General features: G+C 54.0%; 1 protein-coding gene and 1 long non-coding RNA gene across 6 annotated transcripts in view; both read left to right on the top strand.

Moving 5' to 3' along the window:
- Nucleotides 1-16,765, top strand: part of IQSEC1 (IQ motif and Sec7 domain ArfGEF 1) — a 118,966-nt gene that overhangs the window by 28,777 nt on the left and 73,424 nt on the right. The window lies entirely within an intron of this gene.
- Nucleotides 9,731-15,194, top strand: LOC103669503. Its single transcript, XR_005834515.1, has 3 exons — nt 9,731-11,234; nt 12,941-13,148; nt 14,931-15,194. It is a non-coding gene; the product is annotated as an uncharacterized LOC103669503 (long non-coding RNA).

Below are 16,765 nucleotides of genomic sequence, written 5' to 3'. Positions count from 1 at the left end.
GGGACCCTTTGTGTCTTCAGCTTTCTCCCCACCAGCATTCTGACGACTGGGTTGGGGAGTCAACTAGCCTAAAAGAGCCCAGCCAGCCCTCTGTCACCGGGGTATGGTCTCATCACTCCCGGCTGGTGTTTCAGAATCAGGGGAGGGAATGAGATTGTTTGTTCCTGTTAGGAAAGTGTGTTTTTGCATAAGAGAGGTTGGGCAAAGGCCTGTCCTGTTGATGAGATCTGTGTGGACTGGGGATCCCCCCGCCCCCCGCACTCAGTCCTGTTGGTGAGATCCGTGTGGACTGGGGTTCCCCCCACCCCTGCACTCAGACCTTGCCACGGGGAAGTGTAACTCAAACCTGCTTTGGGGAGCAGCATCTTCTAGTACCCCCAGCGTTCCCTCTGGACCCAGCCTTGTCCTGTCCTAGCTCCCGCAGGAATGCACCCACCCCCACCCTGCCACCTAGAAACCTCTGTTCCTCCTACTCTCATCGATGTCACCGCTGCAGCAAAGCCTGCCCTGAGTCCCTGTGTTCTCCCCTCGGGGGAGTGTGCAAGGGGCATAGGTGAGTCACCAGCCTGCAGGAATCCCTTCCTGCTCCCCCGGGCCATCCCGTTGAGCTACCACAGCACGTGCCAGCTTGGGAAGGCAGGACACAGGCAGCCAAGTTCTCGGTGACTCTTCGAAGAACTGTGTGTATGTGGCCTTCTGATCCAGCTTGATTGCAATTCAAACCCAGCAAACATTTTTTAAGCATCTGCTCCTTGCCAGACCCTGTCACGGTGGCTCTCCCATATATTATCCCATTTCATCTGCAAAACCACAGACCCATCCATTTATGTGTATGAAGGTTCTGGAAGCATAATACTAAAACAGTGATGTCAACCCCACAGGCCAGCGGGAAGATGTGGAATGCTGCACCCTCCCACCTACTACTACTGACAATCCTTTCAGTTCCTTGGGCCCTAGAACCTCACGGTTTGCCAGTTTTCGTGCCCAGATGCTCTTAGGGAGGCATCCCTCCCGGAGGGGTTCTCAATGAGCACAGAGTCCGGGCTGACCCACATAAATCCACGTGACATGTGTGATGGGATGTAATGGCTTGGGCCTCCCGTGCTGCCGCTCTGGAAGGTAATCCTGGCCTGTGCTGTGTCCCATTCTTTTGGGATGACACAATCACTCACGCCTGAATTCCCCAAGGGCAGAAAGGTGGCTGAAGCACCTCGTTGGCCCCAGTGCCGGGGGCTGATAGAAGGTTTTTTGTGCTCAACTGAGCTGGGTCCAAACAAGAAACAAGCTGCCTTAGGAGGTAGTGAGCTCCCTCCCTGGAGGTATGCAAACGGACGGTGTACAGAGGATTTATGTATCAGTCGGTTTAGGGGCCCCAGAGGATCATTGTAGCTCCAAGACTCCCAGAGCCAATGATTTTTTTTTTTTTAATTATCAACCGAGGGCTTGGTGAAAGCTATCAGGATAGTAATATAGGTTTGTAAAAAATGCTAAGTGCCCGGGTGTTTTAATAAAGCCAGTTGCCTGAGGTTAGTCTGGGAATGGTTCGTTATTCGGCTCCTCCAGATGCAGAACTAGGGCCGGCTTTTGGACTTAGCCAGGGGGCGTGAGGATTTGGTATGAAGTGAAGCAGTACGGAGATTGTCTTCTGGCAAATCCACGAGCTGGACTGGTTGGTCAGTATCGGTCACACTGTTGGGAAGCTTGAAGGCAGAGAGCTGGACTCCGTTACTCTGGACAAGTCCCTTGCCCTCCCTGGACCGAAGGAGTTTGGAAGAGACCAGAAATCACTTTGGAAGCTGTAACCGGCACCTAAAAGAGGTAGGGGTGGGGGGTGGGCAGGAGGGGCTGAAGCACGTGGATCCTGATTCGGGGGTCCTTTAGTGGACTGGCTGAGGGCCAGCCTGCCTCTGGGGCTGGGTTCAAACACGAGCTCTCCACTTCGTAGCTTCATGACCTGGGACGACAAGTCACTAGGCCTCCCTGAGCCTCAGTTTCCTCCTCCTGAAGATGGGGTGATGATAGTGCCAGCCACCTAAGACCGTTATGAAAGTAATTCTGAGAAAGTGTGTCAATGTCATAGAGTTTTTTCATTTTCTCCTTTGGGGATACCACAGGAGCCACTAAGTATTTCTAGGGCCTCCAAGTCCCAAAGAAATCCCGCTCCATTCATTTATTCATTCGACAAATATTTACGGAACACCTATTTTACCACGGGAGCAAAACAGACAAAAGCCCTTCCCTCCAGGAGCTTGTCCTCCAGCTTTCACAGCCCCACAATGAATAAGTAAGCGAATAAAAATTCCACAGAGCACCGAGTGCTAAACAGAATGAGTCTGCTCCGACTGGTGGTAAAGTTAATTTGCAATGGGAAAATCCTCCCAAAAGGAAGAGGAGAGAACCCTGGTTTAAGACCCAGATTCCAGTCCTGGCCCCGACTTGCTCTGCAGCCTTGGGCAAGTGCCTTTCCATCTCTGATCCTCCGTGCTTGTCTCGAAAATGAGAGGGTAGGACGAGCCCTTTCAGCTCGGATGTCCCATGTGGCTGTGGTGGCCGTTGTGTCGAGGTGTGGCAGGTTGTGGCAGGTGCCTGTCCCCTACCCATACCACACAAATGTGTCTGTTTAAATGTGATACGAATCTGTCCCACGGGACAGTGAAAAGACACACGTGCAGCAGCCGAAAGAAAAATGAGACAAATATACACGTGCCTACCACCTGGGTCGAGAAACGGAGCGTTGTCAGAAGCAGGCCTCCCCGTACCCCTGCGCTGTGTTCATCCCCAACCGTTAGGCCTCCAAGATCCTCACCATTTCGACTTTTGTGATTATAATGCTCTTATTCTGGCTGTCTTAGCACCTCGCTGCACGACTCTTTACAGCATCATTCTGTTTTGCCGGTTTTCTGGTTTTCGAGCTCTCTGTAAACAGCCTGGGGTCTAGGTACTTGTTTGGGTCTGGGTCCTCGGGCTCGAAGTCGCGGCCGTGTGGCTCGTCCGGTCCTAAGTGGCTGTGGTGAGTCCTCGTCACTGCTGTGTACCGTTCCCCGGTACCGCTAGGCCACAGCTGACGTTTGCGCTCTCCCGCGATGGACGCGTGGGTTGGTTTGAGTTTGGGGCTGCTGTTCTTGAACCTGTCTGTGTCCTGATGCGCAGGACAGCCATTTGTCTTGCGCATTACCTCTAGGGGGGCCGGAAAGTACACTGCGTGGTTGTTCCCTCCTCTGGCGCCCCTTCTCCCTCGCCCCTTCTGTTATCAGTCCTCACACGTTTCTCACTGTGATGTTAATTTGCAGTGCCCGGATTGCCGATGAGATTGGGCCATATTTGCATGTTTATTGGCCATTTCGATCTCTTCTTTGGTAAACTGCCTGGTCAAGTCTTTTGCCCATCTTGGGCTGTCTTTTTATTTTCTCGTTGATTTGGGGGGGAAGTTCTTTAGGCATTTGAGACTTGAATCCTTGATCATTTACGTACATTGTAAATATCTTGCCTTTTTTCCTTTTTCTGGAGCTTTGGGGTGAATGTCTTCATTTCAGAGTTCTGACTTGAAGTAGTCAAATGTATTTTTTGCTTCGTTATTAGTATCTTGTGTTTTAAGAAATCCTTTGCTACTCTGTGGTCATGAATATTATTGTGTATATTTTGCATTAGCTCTTTACCCTACCTGGAATTGATTCGTGTATGGTGTGAAATAAGGGTCCCATTCCGAGTGTGGGCATGCGTGCACTCACACACACCCACGTACACACACACACAGCATCACCCAGCACCATTTGGTGACAATGGGCCCTGTTCCCCATCTGCCCTGCCTCCCCTTCTGCATACCGGTACCTGTCCCAGGAAGGTAGGCAGGAGCCCAGGACCACAGGCTCTGGACAGGAAGAGCCAGCAGGAGCGTGGTGACCAGGGACAGCCCCTGAGGGCAGGGCGGGCTGGGCAGGCAACCCTCCCCCACCAGACCAGCTGCCACTCCTGCCAAACAGGTCTGTGGGGCTGTGGGTGTCACGTGTCCCGCTGGCGCTGACTAGGGCCCTGGCGGATTAAGCACGGGCTGAGGGCTTATGACCCACGCTGGCCACTGCACAGGCCGGGGAAGGGCTGAGGGAGCTCTCCTACGTGGGCCGCAGAGGAGGCCCCAGAGGCCAGCGAGGCTGTGCTGTTTGTGGCAGGAGGCCCCCACCCAGGGCACTGGACCAAGGTAAGGGAGGGCCGGGTGATCCCCGGCCTTGTCTTCCCAGCCCAGCTCTTGAGTACCTCCGTCTAGAAAATAAACATCCCCTCCTAAGCTCTTTGAATCTGGGTCTGTTGGAGGCCGCGAGAGGTGGGAGATGGAGGGGCCGCAGCCTGCAACAAGGGCCTGCCACATCTCAGGCCGCCACGCAAGCTCACTCGAGCTCACGCACACGCTCAGGCACCCTGCCCACCTGTCTCCCAAGGGGCTCTGCGTCCTCCTCAGTGTCCAGGGCATGCCCACTAGAGAGGAGCGGTCACTGCCAACCTCCAGTCCACCCTCCGATCCCGCTGCCTTTCCCCGGGCAGTGGCCACTGCCTGGCCTGGCAGGACGCAGCCTTACTGCTCGTGGAGTTATCAGGGCAGGGAACGAGGGGGGAAGTGGGTATGGGCCGAACACCTTCTATGCTCCAGGCACCTCCCCTTGGGTAAGCTTCACTCCTACCAGCAAAACACGAAGACTCGCCCATTTAATAGATGAGGAAACTGAGGCCCGGGCACGGGCTGTGGTTCAGCGGGGGCCTGGGCTGAGAGAATAGCCCTGCCCCATCTCAGCAGCCTGCCTACGTGGCCCCGGAAGTTGCAGGCTCTGCTCCCGCCACCGCCGCCGCGGGCGGACTCCCCTCGGTTGCCTGACGAGGCACGTTGCCTCTGGAGCAGCGTCGCTCCTCCCCGGGCTCCCTGAGAACTTTGGGTCCCCGGGAGGAAGTTGAGGCCAGGAGCGAGAGCCAGACTAGGCTAGTGGCTAACACTTGAGGCGATGTCTCCTGGTTTGGGTAGTAGGAGTGACAATAATAGGGCCCGCCTCTTCGGGTCAGTCTGAGGCTAAAATGCCACCATGCACGAATGGGCCACCAACATGGCCCAGCTCCCCGCAAGCAGAGGTAATCTCAGCTTTTGGGGGAAGCTCAGTACCTGAGCTCCTTCCATTCTCTGAAATGCTGAGCTCCCAGCCTTTTCCTTTCTTCCCGGGCCTTTTATTTTTTGGTTTATTTCTATGAGTTTGATATGTGCTTAGGAAAACAGGGACATGGTGAAAATAGTCAACGTTGTAAAAATATACAATGAAAACTGCGTGTGCCCCCCCACCCCCACTCAGAGCAAACATGAAGAGCATTTTGGGGGTATCCTGCCGGAAGTATTCAGGAGCTATCTGTGTGTGTGTGTGTGTGTGTGTGTGTGTGTGTGTGTGTGTGTATGTGTGTATTCCCTGCACTGTCTTTCAAAGAAAACACCCGGTAGCTTGCTCTGCACGCATCCTGTGGCTTCCCTCTGGGCCTTTAAGTCCACCCACTCGGCCAGAGAGCCTGACTGCCCCCTCCCTCCAGAAGGCACACATATTTGTGGACGCTGGCACCAGATTTTCCTCGTCAGCAGGACTCGAGGGAGGCTGTAGCCTGGCACAGGGCAAACAGGGGGATTGTTGAGTTACAAAGAACGGTCCCTCTGTGCCCGGTGAAGGCCCGAGTTGGAGAGCAGCTCCCCCCTCCCCCCACTCCAGCAGATCTGGGTCTGGAGTGAGGGTGGAGCCTGGGTGGAGCCTGGGGACCTGGCGTGGGCCCAGCCTGGCTGCCAGCTGGCCATTGGGTGACCTTGAGCCAGCCCTGGCCTCTTCGGGGCTCCTGACTCAGTGCAGAAGCCCAGGACATGCGGCAGCCTCTCCGAGAGGACTGAGGGTCTGTCTTCTTGAAGACCCAGGCAAACCACGTCATTCATCCCACCTGGGCTAACACCCATGATGTGGGCTGGGGTTTTCCCGGCCTTCCTGGTAACCTTTTTTGGTCCTCCCTGAGGCAGCTTAAGTCAGTGCTAAGTTTTGCCGATGTTTTCTCAGTGGGCCTTGTGATTTCTGAACCCACCAGTGTCTTATCTCTGCCATGTAAATCTCCCAGAGGGCTTTTTCTGGGGCTTTCTCTCTCCCAGGGTCTGAGAAAAGAAGGCAGCTGGTGGCTACATGTGGCCACATGTCCTGCATGCTAACTATAAAGGCTTACTGGAAGGGTTCCCTGCCCCCTTGAAGGAAGAGCAGGATCCACTACTGGTGTCAGGAGGGCGGCAGGGACCAAGGGTCACAGTCACCTAGTGGGGCGGAGCTCCAGGCACTTCTAGCGTACAGATGTTCAGGTTGTGCACTGTGTAAGGGCACTTGGCAAAGAAAGAATAGTCTTTCCTAGCATGAGCCTCAGAGGCTGTGTCCACCAGAAGAGGGCGCCTTTTACAGATTCATACACACCGGAGCCCTGCGTGCTGGCGGTAGAACCAGCCTTGAGCATGCTCACTGGCAAAGGAGAGATGCCTAGGTGTGGTGGGATCTCCTCCCCACCTATACAGCCTTCCCACGCTTAACTTTCTAGAATCTCTGTCCAGGACTCTTGGTAACCTCAGGGGAGAAGGAACTCCAAACACTGTCCTCCATTTGTGTGAGCAGCTTGAGCAGACCCAGCCGGGTGAAACCTCAGAGGGAACTGGGCCATGTGCCTGGCCGCAGGGGCCACAGAATGGCTTGACTCGAAACAGACCCAGGTTCCCATCTCAGCTCTAGCTTTTCCTGGCTGTCTACTCACTGTCAGGACATCTGTGCACAGACCCCTACTTTATCGTCCATTAATATCCACCCCCCCCCACACCCTCCCCCAGAGCTCAAGGATGAAATGCCTTTACCTCTGTGCCTGGCCCCTTGAGAAATGAATGTTTTATTTATGAAGGCATGTTAATTTTGGGCCAGGGACTCACGTGAACTAGACATAATTCATTTCATCCACAGGATTTCTCAAGCATGTAGCATGTGCCAGGCACTACACTGGGGCTGAAATAAATGGTGAGTCCAGCAGACATGATCCCTATCCTCATACAGTTGTCCAGCGTCGGAGAGGGAAATGCTCTCCTGCAACGTCAACCAGGTGCTAGGAGGAATTGCTCAGTGGGGCCTGGGAGGAGGTCAGGCAAGGCCTCCCCGAAGGAGCTGAGGCAAGAAGGTGGAGTCGGGGTTAAGTGGGTGAAAAGAGAGAGACATGTGTCCTGGACAGAGAAACTAGCATTTGCAAAGGGCCAGGGACAGGAGCCAACCCACTGGGTAAGAGGCTGAGGCAGAGTAGGGAGGGCAGAGGCCAGATCTGCCTCGTGGGCATAGCAAGGAGTTTGGTGCTTATTTCGTAAGCAGTGAGGAGCCAGGGTTTGAAGCAGGGTGGTGCTTTGTTGTTAGATTGAAATGGTAGTGAAATGGGTTTGAGTCTTGACTCTGCTTCCTGACCCAGCCCTCCTTCTGTACAACAAGGAGGGTTGCAGAGGAGGGTGTCTTAGGTTGTTCTGGCAGGATGGGAGAGGTTTGAATGAGGAACCTTAGGGTGGAGTCCAGAAGCTGACTCAGCTGCCCCTCTGCACACCTGTCCCAAGGCTGGGGTACCACGAGGTCCTGTTGGCTCTGTCCTGGGGCTGGGAAGGCCAGGCTGCAGTTTTCCACAAGGTCGACAGGTGGCGCCAGCCCTCCAGCGGTGGCAGGTGAACTGGCCCGGCCAGGACCAGCCTAGCGCGAGGTAGGGTTTGGGCCACTCTAGTCAGGGCAGAGCCAGCCACCCTTGCCCCTGCTCCTCGCCTGTACCCCAGTCTGACAGACTGCTGGTTCGGTGGCTTCAGCCCACAGCTGTCACCACCCCATCTTTGGGGTGTGGCCCACAGCATGTCACCACCTACCCCTCTCCGAGGATGGCTCCGCCCTCTGTGCCCTGAGCTGTCTTTTTAAACCGATCTTAATTTGCCACCAAGCCCAACCTGGGGACCGCTGGGTGAACCCCCACTTTGCAGGGGATATCTGGGGTCCAGACCTCTGCTCTGCCCTGGCCAGTGAAATGCAAGTGATAAGGTCCCAGCTTCACTGGGTGGACAGGGCATCCCCAAGTCAGGTGTGTAGAGCGCAGAACGAGTGCCCCGCAGTTAGCGTAGCTAGAACGAGACACCCAGCCCCTTCCCCTGCTTCACTTGGCCCCCATACCTTGCACTGGAGTTAAAGCACAAGAGGAGCCAACGCGTGTTGAATGAAGAAGTCCGCTTTCCAATCAGAGTCTGCATCCCGGACGGGGGACTCTCAGGGCTTGGGCCATCGGTGGGTATCAAATCCCAGCTCCCCGTGTTCTGGGGTGTGATCTTGCATCTTGCGCAAGCGCTTGGGTACATCTGGGCCTCTGTCCCTTCTGTAAGGTGTGGACTGTGCTCTCTCTATGGCTGCGAGGGTTGCCGAATGGGGCGCAGAATCAGTGCTTGGGCGACGGCAGCTGCTGCCACCGCGAGGACCCCTCACTGTCCCTACAGAACCGTGCGGAACTACAGGTGGTCACTAAGGAAAGCCAAGGGGCAGGGGGAGCTAGAGCCTTCGTCACAAGCAGCCTACAGCAAGAGGGGATTCACTGAACGGTAGCATTATCCCCGACTGTCGAGGACAAATGGGAAGCAAGCCTGGAACAGGGTCCCTCCTGAGGGCAGGAGGCAGGACCCACTAGGCATGCCTCCCAGGAGGGAATGCCTGCTCGCCCCTACTTGGGTACCCGCAGGCAGGGCCGAGCCCGTGGGAAGCCCCCCGGGGGGCAGCCGCCACAAAATGCAGCCCCCTGTGGGAAGGAACAGGAGAGATCTGGGGAGAAGAAATGGCCTCAAGGAAGACAACTGGGGTCCAAGCCCGGTGCCCCCACTCCTGGCTTCCCATTCCCGTGCACGGCGGGGATTACCCTTAACCAGGGTAATAATTACCGTGGACAGAGCTGACATGTTGAACAAATTGTTGTGCTTGTAATTACAAATTACATTTCTAACACTCCAGGGGTTTCCAAACCTTGATATCTTTGCTATTAACACATAAATTATACTCATTTACGGAAACTACGAGAGAGACCAAAATTGTCTGTGGGCCGTGTTGCATAAGGGATGGTCATTATAGATCCACTCCAGGAGTCGGGGGCGGCCCCGTCTGGGTCTCAGGGTTTACTCTTATTCCATGGGGTCACGTTCCCTTAGCAGCCCAAGGCCCGCTTAGCTTAGAGGCTCCTAGGCTTTACCTGCCTAGCCTATGGGTTGGAATCCCAGCTCTGCCACTAGGAGCTGAGTGGCCTCAGGCATACCATTGAACCTCTCTGTGTCTCAGTTTCCTGGTGGGCTACATAACAGGACTTGATAGCCGTCCACAGGGTAGTGTTGACCACGCTGCTGACACCTGCCCGGCATACGGGAGGCTCCCTGGGGGCCTGACACTTGTCTCTTCACAATGTAAGAGGTGCACGGGGGGGATGGCAGCCAAGTCTTACTCCCAAGAGGATAGGAAGACGGCCTTGACCTCCCCCCTCCCCAGCCCCTACTGCCCCACCTGGCCCCTCCCCAGCCTTAGGTGGCGGTAAAGTCACGACATGCTTAAAGGTCTTTCTTGCTGCAAAAAGTGTATTCTCAGATCCCTGTTACCTGCCTGGCAGGTGGAAGTGTGAGGCCTGGGCCGTGTGAAATGATTCCAGGCAAGCCACAGACTCAGCGCTCAGTGGCAAGGAACAAAATCCCATGGGACCCAGGAGAATGTTATTCTTCTCCCAGGGTTCTTTCAGCCCTGCCAGTTACTTCAAGAGCCAAGTGTTGGTCGGTGCTAGTACGTCTTTAGTGCCTCTTTAGCACTCAGAAAAAGGCTTAACTGTATCTTATTTTTATAAGCATTATATAGTCACGTGGTTCAACAGTTAAAGATATAAAAGGTACACAGTGAACAGTGAACCACCTTCCCAGCCCTGTCAAGTTCCCCCAACGGTAACCACTGTCCAGAGATAGTTAATGCATATGTCAGCGTGTGTGTGTGTGTGTGTGTGTGTGTGTGTGTGTATTCCTCCCCCTTCCTTTTTTACCCAAATACAGGATTCGTCACTTTACTTGTTTCACCCAGCAATACATCTTGTATCTTATTCGCTGTCAGGATATAAAAAGCATGCTTCTGTTTTATGGCTGCCTCCTGTAACTCTGTGCTTGCTAATCTCTGTGTTAAACCCAGAGCAGGCCGCCAGCACAGGCCTTCTGCTGATAACAGGATCCAAGCAGGATTTTATAACAGTGTTTTAGTTTGGGTGATTTGTTTTTATGGGAAAATTCAATTTATTCTCAGTGAGACTTTTTTTTTTTTTAAATTGACGGAGAAGATAGAGTTTCCCTGATATAAAGCATAGTGTTAGGCAATTGGTATACCTGTGCTTTGTGGTCATTGGGAAAACCAACCTGGGGATAAATCCAGACCACTCCTGCCAGCAGAATTCTACCTTCTCACCCTGGGACTCATTCCCCACACTTCACACTCCACAGACATGCAGAACTACGATTATAGTTTCCCAAGTTCACCAAGCCTTTGCCTATGCTGTTCCCTATACCTGGAGTGCCCTTCTCTTGCTGGGCCACCCCGTGAATTCCCATTCATGCCACAGATCCCAAGACAGGCATCACCTCCTCCGGGAAACCTTCCCTAAATGGCCATCCCACCAGTTCACCGTCAATCCTGACCTTATGCCAGGTGGCTCCCCTGCCGTACTGATGGCCACTTCAGTGCCCTGGCTGGCGCAAGATTCCCAAACTGTGGCAGGCGTCAGACCCACCTGGAGTGCAGAAGTTTGCACTCGCCACGATTCCCAGCTGAGACTGCGACTCTTGCTGTTCCTGGAACCACCCTTTGAGAACCACCGGTGGAGTAGCGAGAACACAGGCTGAGTGTCAGCATAGGTGGGTGCTAATCCCACCTCCATCATTTCGCGGTTGTGCGTCTTTGGGCAAATGACTTAGACTCTCTGGGCTTCAGGGCCTCCCTGATAAACTGGGGTGCAAACCCACTTTGTAGAGTTGCTGTCAGGATTATGTGAACTCGTATGGGAACAGGGCTGGCACCAGTGATTGTGATTTGCCTGCAGCCCCCTTACTCACCAAGCTTCGGAAGGCAGGGCCCACGTCGGTTGCCTCTGCATCCTCGGAGATTCCCCAGCCAGTGCCTGACACGTAGCAGGTAGGCATGAATGTTGGGGGCAGTTGAACGCATTCAGGAATGCACATGTTCTCAGTTATGGATTTAGTCAAACAATGAATCAGGCGTCACACACATCCTGCGTCCGTTAATTCCCAGTCAGCGGAGTTGGGTCAAGCTGGTTGCAGTCTTCCTCCCAGTGGGATAAGAGAAGGTGTTGTTTAAATCAATAACATAAAGAAGATTGCAGAGGGGAATTTTTAACCCACTTAAGAGAGGCTGTTGTTTTAGGAGCACTTAGTGGCATCCGTCTGCAAAACAGACGTCCCCGGCACTTGTGATGAATGAACGTATCTATTCATTAAGGCAGAGGGCCACTGGGGCCTTGCCTTGGCTTGGCACCCCTTCCGTAGCTGTTCCGCGGTCGGAACGCACTGCTCAGGAGTACGCAAGCTCCTTCCCTAGCGGCTCCCTGGAGTGCCACGCGTCTGAATCGGGGGCGGCCACATGGGATGTTCCAGAGCAGAGCGAGGCCTTGCAGATTTCCATATTTCTTCCTCGATTCCCTCACTTTACCTGCCCCCTTTAATACAGATGGGCCCCGGTATAAGCAAAGCTACCAGGAAAGAAACCCAACTATGTCAAGGATGATCATTTGCTTTGCCAAAGGGATGCGTCTTTTTTACAAAATCTTTAGCTGATGGTTCCTTGAAGTACTGGGCACACTGGAGATGAAAATTGGTGTTTTTGAAAGACCGTCTCGCCCAGCCCTTCCATAATCTATCTATGGGGGAAATAGGGGCATTGGCTCAGATGGAATAAGACAAGGGTGAGAATGGGGAGCGGGAGGGGGCCTGCCGTTCCCTTCCCAGCTCACAGGCCTTGCCCCATCCGTGTGCTTGTCCCTGAATGAGAATGACTGTGGTTCAGCATGGCTTACTCATTTATCAGACGTTTATTGAGCACGTACTGTAGACCAGACGCCATCTGGATACTCGGGATACACTGGTAAAAAAGTCCCCTCCTTCGCAGAGCTTCATTCTGGTGGAGGAGACAGACGGTAAACAAGTAAACAAGTAATTAAGTAAGAGAAATACAGGCTGAGAGATGGGCTTTGAAGGGAATTAAATGAGATAGAATGGGGATGTGCCTTACCTGGGTGTGTCCCAGAAGGTCCCTCAGGGGAGGTGACAGCAAGCCAACCACTGTCCATTGGAACATGTGTGTGCTGTCTCAGAGCCCTTCATGTGTGGGGTCTGTCTCCTTCCCCAACTGTAGGCCTGGGGGTGGGGCTTGCAACCACAGATTTAATTCATCCCTGGTGGCAAGCTAGTTCCAGGGGCCCTCTGAGCGTGAGCGCAACCCAGGGGCGGGCTTGTTGTGGGGGGAAGGGAGAGGCACAGGCAGCTGGGGAGGAGAAGGGAAAAAGGCAGGACCGCTTGCCCGATGTGACCCCACCTGGGCCTCTGGGATGCCTCAGCAGAGCTGGCAGAAGCCTCAAGTCCTTCCTGGGGCCTGCTACCACCATGCGCTCCAGCTTCTCCCCAGCTGCTCTCCACTCCAGGGCGCAAGTGGGGCCTTCCCCAGGAAGAGCAAAGGGAATTGGGATTTGTGACCAGGATCCTGGGAGCTGGCCAGGTGGGGGCAGTATTGGCAGAACTCTTGCTGAGGGCCAAGCACTGGGTATCTCACTAAAGTCTTTATAACAACCTCAGTGGTACGCGTTCTTATTCATTCCCATTTTACAGAGGAGGAGACTGAGGCTCAGAATGGCAATGCCCAAGACCACACTGCCAATAATGGGACAGAGCCAGGAGTCTGACTCCATAGCCAGTGTGGGGCGGTGAGACGGCTGGATTTGCTTTTGTTACTTCCATGATATCAGCTGAGAAGGGAAACTGTCTGCTGCAGGGGACATCTTGGAACTGGACCTGGAAGACCGAAGAGAACAGTGTTGTAAGCATAGACCTGGGAATCAGACAGCCGTGGCTTCGAATCCTCACTAGCTGTTTGCCCTTAAGCAAATTCTTTCACCTTCCTGAGCCTCTGTTTCTCTGTCTGGCTGATTGGATGAGGATAGTAATAGTGGTATGTTCCTGGGAAGGTCACTGTAAGGCTTAAATGAATGATACGTGTAAACCGTTTGGCACAGAGCCTGCATTCAATAAGCACTTTGTGTCGGGGGAACACAGGGCAGGTCTAGCTTTGTGATTACATTCATGGTTTAGGGGTCAAACGGACCTGGGCTCTAGGTGTGCGGCCATACGTAAGTTACTCAGCCTGTCTAAGCCACAGAACATCTGTGAAATGGAAGGCTGTCGAGGATTAAATGTGGACGAGGTTTCTTCTGTAAAGTGCCCGATCCAGGATATGCGCCCGTGAGGGGTGGCCGTGGCTATCTAGAGAGGTAGTAGCCCCAAACTTAAGAAAGAGGAAATAGAGGGAGGGAGGTGGGCAAGGGAGCTCAGAAAGACCCGTACAGTTGTCCAAGATGCAAGACTGAACATCAGATGTGGGGGGGCTAGGCTATGACCCTGACAGGTGCCCTAAGCCATGTCCCTCTCTGGGGACAGTGGTGGAGCAGGGGAAGGGACTGCCAAGCTCGGAAGGCCTCCTGGGTGCCCGGCCCTGGCTAGGCAATTACAGGTGTTCCTGCCAAGCCCGCCCCCACACCACCTGCAAGGAGGGTTTACAGGTGCACACACTGAGGCCCCAGGAAGCTAGGTGACTCAGCCAAGGTCACACAAGGGGGTCAGGGGCTGGGATGTCCAGGCCCGCTGGCCAGAGGGCTACCTCTTCTACCAGGGACAGAGAACTGCGGTGGCCTGTCTCTGTCTCTGTGAAGGGGCCCAGAGGATCAGACCTGAGGGTCTGGCCGAGTGGCTTCCCTGTGCTACCGGCCAGGGAAAGGGGGGTTGAGTTGGAGGGGCTGAAGTGGGGTCACTTTGATTGTATCCTAGGGCTGGCAGGGCCACCTGACGGGAAGCGGGAAGCGCAGTATGATTTCGAGGGCAGTGGGGCGGGGTGCGGTCAGGGAAGAGCCCTTCGCTGATGAAGGGAGCAGCTCAGCTATTTGCTTCTAAATGTCTTCCTGATGTCGTCAGGCCTCTTGAATCCTGCGAGAAGACCGGCAAACGGCCATTTCCCATCCACTTGAACAGAGACCCGTAACTCAAGTAGTGGCACTTAGAAGCCACAGGTCTGTTCTCCGCTGGCCCTGCCCCCTAAATCCCAGGACAAGCAGCTCAGCTTACCTGGCTGGGCCCAGCAGAGGGGCCAGGATGGATGGAGGGTGCCCACAGGAGTGGCCAGACTGAGGAGGGATGCCATCAGCACCTTCTGACCCACGGCCGCCCCTCCCACCTTCCTTCACATTTACAACAAACTATCACCCACTGTGTGGCAGGGGTTTGCAGTGAGCGCTGGGGACCTAGAAACAAGGGGTGCTCTGGGGATGCAGGCTAGGACGGCTTCTTGGAGGAGGTGATGATTCCTGACCGTTTTGTTCACATTGTCAGTCACTGAGCACCTGTCATGTGCTAGGCTTTTCAGAGCTCCTATAAGGCCACCCAGGGTTGGTAAGGGATTTCGATTCTTCTTGCATCTGACCCTGTGTCCTGACTGTGTGGTTCTGTTCTTGCAAGCCCTCCCTGAGGCTCTTTCCCTCACAGCCTGGGTTAATCCGTTTGTTAACTGTCGGCGTAGCACCTGCATCTAATTTTTATTGTTCATTTAAAGACCACAGGAAAACAGCCTCCTTACACCTCAAGCCACAATGGTTCCCTGACTCTGTGGTCTGCTTTGTCGGAGCGGTGGGGCGGGAGCTGCGGAGAGGAAGTCAGATGACCAGTTCTTGGCGGTGCCTCGGAGTGACTTCGGGAAGTGCTCCCCTCTCGGTAGGCCGCAGGCTCCTCACCTAACGGGCTGGCAGCCCTGGGTGGTGGCCACTCTCTGCAGCCCTAAAGTTTAGGATATGCTAACATTAAAGCCTCTTTAATCTCACTGTCATGGTCCGGGTCTTGGCCAACCCAAGTACCACTGAGTTTTTATGGTTGGGACTCAACTCTGCTGGTGGCTGGTCACATGGAGCAGTGGCAGTGTCCCTGCCCTTAAGGTGCCCACAGTCTAGGTGAGTCCCCCCACCTGGGGGACAGAGCACTGGGAGGGGCTTCGAAGAGAAGGTGACGTTTGGGCTGAGTCTTAAAGGTTGAGTAGGAGGTTGCCAAGCAGATGAAGAGGGTAGCTCGGGAAGCGGGAACCGACACCTCCCCCACAGCCCGGCTGAATGTTAGACTGTGGGGTACTGTGGCCTGGGAGGCAGAACACCCGGGCCAGTGTCATTGTGTCTAGTACACACCCCAGGGCGCATCCCTTTATCACTCTGGGCCTCAGTTTCCCTGTCTGTAAAATGGGGGCTTGGGCTGCAGGGATGATCACCGAGCTCCCTCCCATGCCCAGCATCCTGGCCATGCTGTAGGGATGTTTGTTCAGTGTTACGAAGAGCAACAGATGAGTGATCAGCTGGCACTGAGAGGGGAGTCGAATGGGCTTTGATTGATTGATTTTCACGGCTGTCAGAAAGACATAGCCTACTCAGAGGAAAAGGAACCCAGAGTGGCCTGAGAGGTGGCTGAAGTACTGTCTGGAATTTGAGGTCTTTGGGGACTGGCTCTGGAGGGCCTCAGAGTCTCCTACAAGATGCTAGAAGACCTCTGATCCCGTGGGTTGCCATGAATTTTATTTATTTCTTTATTGCGGTGGCTTTTTTGTTTGTTTGTTTTAAAGGTAACAAACACTTGTTTAAAATTTTGAAAACTATAAAAAGGCATAGAGTGAAAAGTCCTCTCTTCTCCTTCCCAGCCCTGTCCCAACAAGACTTCAGGCTTAGAGGGCAGAGGCCCATCCCCAGGAATCTCTGGAAACCCCAGTTTCCCTTCCCAGAGGCAACCACTGGTCCATGTTTCTTGGATCTTCTTTAAGAAATTGAGTGGTTCTATGATGCTATATAAGCACACTAGGGGTCTACATATTTTCTTGTAAATACGTATCACAGTTCATTGGGCTTTTAATTACAGTGCCACCTCTCAGATCCTTTCCTGTGTGTATGGTGCTGCCGCCATCTTGTTAACAGAGGACTCCACTGATGGGTGCACTGCCGTGTTTTTAACCAGCCCCACTGAGGGACGCTGCATGTCTCCTCCTCCCTGTTCTGCTGTTACAAACAACTAATATCCTTGGACCTAAGTCTGTACACACGGGCAAGGAGCCCCGTGGGAGTCATTCCTAGCAGTGGATTGTCCCATCGTGTGGCCATCTTGCCTGAAGGTCACCTGGCCTGCCCTGTGGTTTTAATCACCACCTTCCCCCGTGACATTTGGATTCTGCTCTTCCAGATCTTGTCCACGGCGGGCCTGCTCCAGGGCACTGGATCTGTCTGGACAGGCAGGGTAGCTGGTGCCAACATGAAACTCCCTCAGAGGAGGTTCATTTACTGCAGGGTAGAGGAGCTTTTTCTGTGGAGGATTAGATATAAATATTCTAGGCATTGTGAGTCATCTGTGTCCATTGTAACT

Source organism: Ursus maritimus, unplaced genomic scaffold (assembly GCF_017311325.1).
Source record: "Ursus maritimus isolate PB19 unplaced genomic scaffold, ASM1731132v1 scaffold_14, whole genome shotgun sequence".
Classification (NCBI taxonomy): Eukaryota; Metazoa; Chordata; class Mammalia; order Carnivora; family Ursidae; genus Ursus; species Ursus maritimus.
This window is presented reverse-complemented; position numbering and strand designations above follow the sequence as displayed.